The following is a 6,957-nucleotide window of genomic DNA, read 5'->3' on the forward strand; positions in this document are numbered from 1 at the left end:
AATCCAACCAGGGCCTAGTAAACAACTGATGTACATGAAATACTGTTACTGTTGTTTGAACTGATGTAAAAGTTTTGCAAGCCTTTGGATCCAATGACAAGTAGTGGCAAATAGATCTAGTAGCCACAATTAAACTAGGGGGTATATATTATTAGGCTTATTTTCACCGTTTTTATATATGAGTTGTTGAGATGTTCTCATGTGTTTTGTTTTATATTATTTTTTAATTCTAATTCTGAGTTGTACATTGTGATGTAAATACTGTGATTCATTGTCCTTTTATCGATGGTTTCCATAAAAGAAATGTGTTGAAATTTTTAAATATGATATTCAAGCGCCTATATTTTTCATGTACATGGTTTTATTAAAAATAGATTGTAAACGATTCAATTTGGTTGTGGAAATTGATATATTTTCTCGAGCGCGGCCATCTGGCCAATCAGATTAAAGTTGTGTGTGCCCGAATTGGTATGAAAGCATAACGAGTGTTCCCCAGGGATTTCCCTTTGACTTACGGTATTTACCTACCAGGCAGGTATTTTTATCCTTTCAACCAAAGCTCCTGCCACTCCAATTTATCTCTCGTAATTGAGTGCCTGATTACAAGTTTGGTGGTGCGGGAGTACAACCACCATGCTGCCGCCCCACTCCAATACCGCCAAACCGGTGTGCGCACCGCCCGTCACATTATGACTTTTTTAGTCACTGGCAGATGGTTCTTTGGCATTCTTACAGCGGTGCCTATTAAATTGGCACCGCAATGGGAACGTCAAAGGCTGCACCTGCACAGCATGGACAGGTGCAGTCAATGCCGTGCAGATACAGGGGTGCATGCACACGTGGGCGTAATATGTGCTACCCTGCATGCACCCCATGGCTCAGAGGCAACAGGGGTCCCTTTAGAGCCCCCGTTATTTCCTCTCCACTGCAGAGTTCAGTGAGGAGGAACCACCAAGAAAACTGTGGCACAGAAGGAAACTAGTTATATGCTTGTCAGAACCTCCACATATGGCAGCCTCAAGACTACCGCCCCACTGCCAGGGATTTCTGATCCCTGGCAGTTGCAGTGGTGCAATAGGAGTCAGACCGCTGAACTTGTAACGGGCAGTCGGACCTCCAGTTTGACAGTGGCTGGACTGCAACCGCAGCACCACCATAAGTCTGGCAATCCATCGACCACCAGACTCATAATCAGGCCCTTAGAGTGTTCCACTCAGTGCTCCTGTATAATCTGTATGTCGTAGCACACAGTGGAACAGATTAAACCTTTGATAGATCATGCCACCAAGGGGTATGAGGGTTACATAAGAACATAAGAGTTTTCTCCCCATTCTGTGAAGAGTTAGCATATAAGTCCAGGTGGGCTCTTTTTTCTGAGGACGTTTATGAATAGGAGTAGGAGCCTTTCTGGGATATTCCTCTTACCTCCCCTCTTTTTGTCAAAGACTAACTTGTATGACCAGAACTGTGCAGCTTACAGACACCTTTAAAGCAATTTCTTTTATGTGCACCCCATTACCTTGTGGTGACATTCTGCGATGAGTGTGTATGTGCAGTAGATGTGCAGTAAATGTGTGGTAGTAGGGTTTTATATGTTGTCAGTGTCAGTATTGGGATGAGTAGAAGTAGTGGTATTCATTATGGGTATCCCCGAGCATTACCTGGCTCAAGATGGAGCGTGGATACAGCTTTCTCAGACAAAGTGTACTGACTGCTTTTTTGTGGCTGTAGAGTGGAGGAGCAGCCACTGAAGTGAGGGAGTATGGAGACAGGGCTGCTCTTAGAAATGTAATGATGATCTTGTTTGCAAATGGCTGCTGGTTAGTTCTTTTAAGCCCTGCCATTTAGTAGATGGTAAGGGTGCAGGATGGGACTGGAGTATCCATTTTTCAAGCTGGGGAAATTTTAGGAAGGGCCTGCCCATTTGCCTGTCCCTGGCTAGTTTTACAGAGAGGCTAATGACAGCCAGAAACATATATCTCACACTTCCTTGTGCTTGGTTTTTGAAACTCTTGATTGGGGCCAAAATCATTGTTGCCTGCTGTTAGAGACATCATCTTGCACAAGGGTTGTGCCTAAGTAAAGGCCAGAAAATGACATTTGAAAGAAAACCATATCAAACTGGTTCTGAAACCTTACACGGGGATCCACACCTCCTGTCTGGAACATAGTATGGCATAGTAGTCAGACCCGTATCACCCAATTTGTTCCAGTTCCACAGACTTCATAACCATGGAAAGGAGTGCTCAGCAGAGCACTGGAAGGACTGTAGTGTAACCAGGGCAGGTTGTTGCATGGCAGCTAGTCTTCCAGAGGTGAGTGAACATCACCTGAAGCCTGCACATCTTGCTGGAGGAGCTAAGGGTCTGCTGAGAGAGAGAGACAGGGAGGCTTGGCCTTGTGGGAAGAGAGACTGTCAGGGAGAATCCAAATGTGTCCCTGGTGTGAGGAAAACCAGAAGAAGCTGACTGAGAGAGAGAGTGATGCCAGGACTGACTGGTGTTTTAAAAGTTTACTCTGTCGGAAAATTACGATCTAGCCCATGGACACTCCTCCGAGTATCCATGCACCTTATAAATGCCCATCATTCATTAAAACCTCCATCATTGTTTCCCGCTGTGAACTGCACTGAGCAATTTTAGGGCAAAGCCATGTTGTGGAGGTCACTTCTGTTTACTAAGCAGTTCCTAATCATCCTTGTGCCGCCCTGTATCCTACTGTGGGACCTGGAAGCAAGCTCTAACGCTGCCCTACATCCTAGTTGAAGACCCCTCATCGCTGCCGAGGCTGAAGGCCTCAATGGCCAGGAGGTCCAACCGATGAACAAGCACAACTGCTGCAGTTGCTGTGCCTGCACGCTCATCTGCACCCGGCCTGAAAGGACTCAACTGTGAAGAAGAGCACCCACCATGCAGAGCTGCCGTGCTGATCCTGCCACTAGGTTCTGGTTGGAGGGCGGTCACTGCGACCCCACTCCCAAGGCAGTATCTCCACTGAGCAGGTAAAAGCGAGCCCTAGCTCTCAGTGGCACAAGTGACCCCATGAGCGAAGCAGGCTCCTATTCCAATGAAAGACTTTTGCTGGAGTGAACAGGAGTCCATCATCCACAGTGTAAAATTGATGCTACACCTGGCACAATGGATAGAATGTAGGTCAACCTTGATAGTTTGGCTTATTACAGGTAGAAGACAGTAGGTCACATGAACTTCACCCTAAAGCCAACATTGCACCATAATTGTATCAGATATGCTTCTTAATTATTGTTATTCTTGTAAAAATAATGTGAAAATCAAAACATTACTGATTTCAACTTCCCCAGGATTTTAAGTTTCTGCTGACTATAAAACGAAGAAATGAAGCCAAATAATCATTTGACATAAATTAAGTAGTGTAAAGCTAGTATGTAATCATCTGCTCTCGGCAAGCCAACACCATGCCACCGTTGCATGCACAACACCTGATTATCGCTTACAACCATGAAATATTGTTGTCATAAATTTTGGAGCAGGGACATTAAAATTCAGGTTGCGAATACTGTGCCTGTCTTCGCTAAGTGTAAAAGACACATTTTTGCATATTTTGGATATGTAATCATTATCAGGGGAGAGCTCTTTATTTGCAGCATAAATCCGTGCAATTCCGTTTACTGCAACCTGACAATAATTATAATTCTTTGCTCGATTGCTGATGGTATTTGACCAGCATATTGCGCGGATTATAGTAATTATTAACTTGATTGATCACTGCAGGGTGCTTAATATTCATGCAGGCCGAACGCGCAATAGTTTGCCGCTAGTGAAAATGTCAGGGTTGACTTATTACAAGGGCAGAAGTGTATTTATTCTTTTAAAATCTGTATTAGACCCATGATCAACTCTCACTTCTTATCAATGGCAGCGCTGCGTTCCAAAGTTTAAAAGAACACACATCCTTTGTTCAATAGTTTGAAAACCTTTCTATTCATATTAAAACCGTTCCCCACTGTACCATGGTATTTAAGTAACTTAGTCAATAATCTGGTGTTCCATATAGACTTTTATTGGGGTGCCTTGCATAAAATGACAGGAGATTAATTCCTTGCTGCAGGACGGAGACATTTGAAAAAAGGAATTTAATAGAATTTTCAGGCAGTACTTCTGTTCAAAAAAACTCAAATGAGCGAAGTATTAAAGGACACACATTGTCCGACAGCACTTGCATGGCCATCCAATCTCCCATCTCAACGTAATTAAATGAATTACATCGTGGCAATCTCACCATTTCTTGTTCCATTAGTCATACAATGGATACAGTGACACAGGGTAGACCTGGAAGGATAATTGGAAGAAATTGAGTTGTAGGTTGACTGGGTTGTGAGCTCTGGTCAAGCAGCAATCATAGTCCTTGAGAGGGTGAGGCAGAAGCCAACGGGTGAGGCAGAAGCCAACCCTAAATTAGCCTGTACTCCACCCTCTGGTAGCTTGACACTTAATAGTCAAGGTTAACTTAGAAGCAATGTGTGGAGGATTTGCACCACACTTCAAACAGTAGTAAACTGGAAACACCATACAAAAAGGATCCCACTCCAAGTTAGAAGAATAAAACTTTCTTTAATAAGTGAAGCAAGACCAAAACAATAAAACTCCATTTAGTAGAACTGCAGATATTCAATTTAAAAGATTTGAGTAAAAATAGTGCTAAAAAGCACAAAGTGCCAACTGAGGATATTTGCTTCTCCCGGACCGGAACAAAGTTACAAGTTCAGGCCAACTATGATGGAACGCATGCCTTCTATAGGTACGCTTATTAGACCCGCTGAACAAAGTACCTTAAATACTGCTTTGGAGAGCGTTGCCAGGATCTGCGTTGAAGATGCGCCATGGAGCCAAAGAAATGCATCTGTTCCAAGATGTGATGAGGCTTTGATGCTAAGGCCTGCTTCATTTTTGAGGATCTTGCGATACATAGTTCTACATCAAGGATGTGGCTTGAAGTTGGGACAATGCATCAGTTCCGATGAGCTGCGAGGCTGCAATGCTGAATCCAGCATTGTCGATGAGGCTGTGATTAGGGTTGCAAGGGCATGGACCGAGGATGCATCACGCAGTGGTGGTTCCTAAGGCATTGCGGGTTGTGGCAGCAAACCAGGTCTTTGAGACAGGTTCAACCCATCCAGCAGCAGAGATGTGTCAGTTCTGCTCTCGGGTGGCACCACTTGGCAGGGTAGACTCACTGATGGTAAAGGCCAGGTGCAGATGCGAGGTTGTTGGGACCCTGCTGTGTCCCTGGGGCTTCAGACCAGGAGGCCTGCCGACTAGCACTTGCAGTCACTCAGGGTTCGGAGTTCAAGAGATGCAGGTCCAGTACTTCTCACCCAGGCAAGAAGGCATCAGGCAGCAGGTCAGTACAGCAGGGCAGCAGTTCCTTCAGAGCAGCAGTCCAACAGAGTGGCAGTCCTTGTAGCAGTACAGCAGTCCTCCTTCCTGGAAGAGTATCCACAGGTCTAGAGGTGCACTCAAGTGGTGGTGTCTGAGGTCCAGTATTTATACTCAGTTTTGCCTTTGACGTGGGGAGAAATGTCTAGAGCAGGGGTCTCCAACCTTTCTGTAATAAAAACTACTTATGAACAATGAAAATCATCCCGAGCAACTGATGGTAGTGATTTAAGAGTGACCATCCCATCAAAAATTATCATCAGTGATTATATCAGTGCATTAGGCAGGGCTCCAGCAGTAAACTAAAATGGTCTTTCACAAATGTAATTGAAATATTACACTGGTAATATATAAAAGGTATTGCTGCATTCACCCTGGCACCAAGTAAAAATATGAGCAAAACATCTCTCCAACTCAAATATTAGCTTTGAAATTAAACCATTTTCTCCAAACATCAGTTTATGAGTTCTGAAAATACACACATTTTCGTCTTGAATATATACTTTTAATACTCATATAATAATTTAACAAATGAAAAAACTTCTATATTAGTAGGCTGGGCTGCACACAGGAGCACTGCTCAATCAATCAATCAACAGCGTTCATTTCCTTCTGTCTGAGCCCGAAAAAATCAAAAAGAGCTATCTGACTGACAAATAGACTCAGCACAGACTGTGTATCAGGAAACACCCTTTCAAACTCCAGGACAGCAAAGGGCAACCTCTTCTGCAGAAGTTTAAGGAAAATACATCGGAAAAATAATCTCCCCCTTGCCATGAAACTTGGAGATGACCTTTGATAAATACCCAGGACTCAGTATTAAAATCATATGATGTAGGAAGTTGTGTAAATATAGAATACACTCACCAAAATACCCAAAAATCCTCAAAAGGAGCCAATGTCATATGACCAGAAAATATAACTTCCACACCAGGCACTGATACATGGTCCCATGTGTGAGTTCAAATGTTATACTAAGTTATGGAGTATTTTTAGAGTGTATGCTGTGGAAAAGTAAATTTTGCCATGTTCTGTGTCCCTACGTGTCCTCCATCCTATGTTGTATGTGCATGATTAATATGCATATGTATTGCCCATGATCGATTAAAGATGCAATTACAGTTGTGTCCATCTCTAGTATGCCAGTTTCCAGTTCTCGTGAAAGCTACGAGTATTAGGCCTATGTAAAGCTACGTTGCCACGTTTCTCAGTGTGCACGTTATTTCATTGTAAAGTCCCCGTTTTTAGGCCTCAAAAGGGCCCGGACTCAGATTCAGCTCCTGTCTCCTGAACCCTCTCCGAGGAGCGATACAGCCCCCACCTGTATCCCTGACCCTTCACTTACTTCCTGCCTCACAGTGCCCGGCTGGGCCTGGCTCTGCCTGCCAGTCTGCCAAGAGTATGTTATGATTCTAGTTATCAGTCCAGCTCTCCTTCTCTGCATTCCTAAGCTACTGAATCGCATCAACAGTTTCAGTCATCGTCTAGCCTTTACGTCTCCATGTAAGAGAAATACTGTATTAATGGTCATTTAATATTCCTC

The sequence above is a fragment of the Lissotriton helveticus genome, chromosome 2_1, assembly GCF_964261635.1.
Source record: "Lissotriton helveticus chromosome 2_1, aLisHel1.1, whole genome shotgun sequence".
NCBI lineage: Eukaryota > Metazoa > Chordata > Amphibia > Caudata > Salamandridae > Lissotriton > Lissotriton helveticus.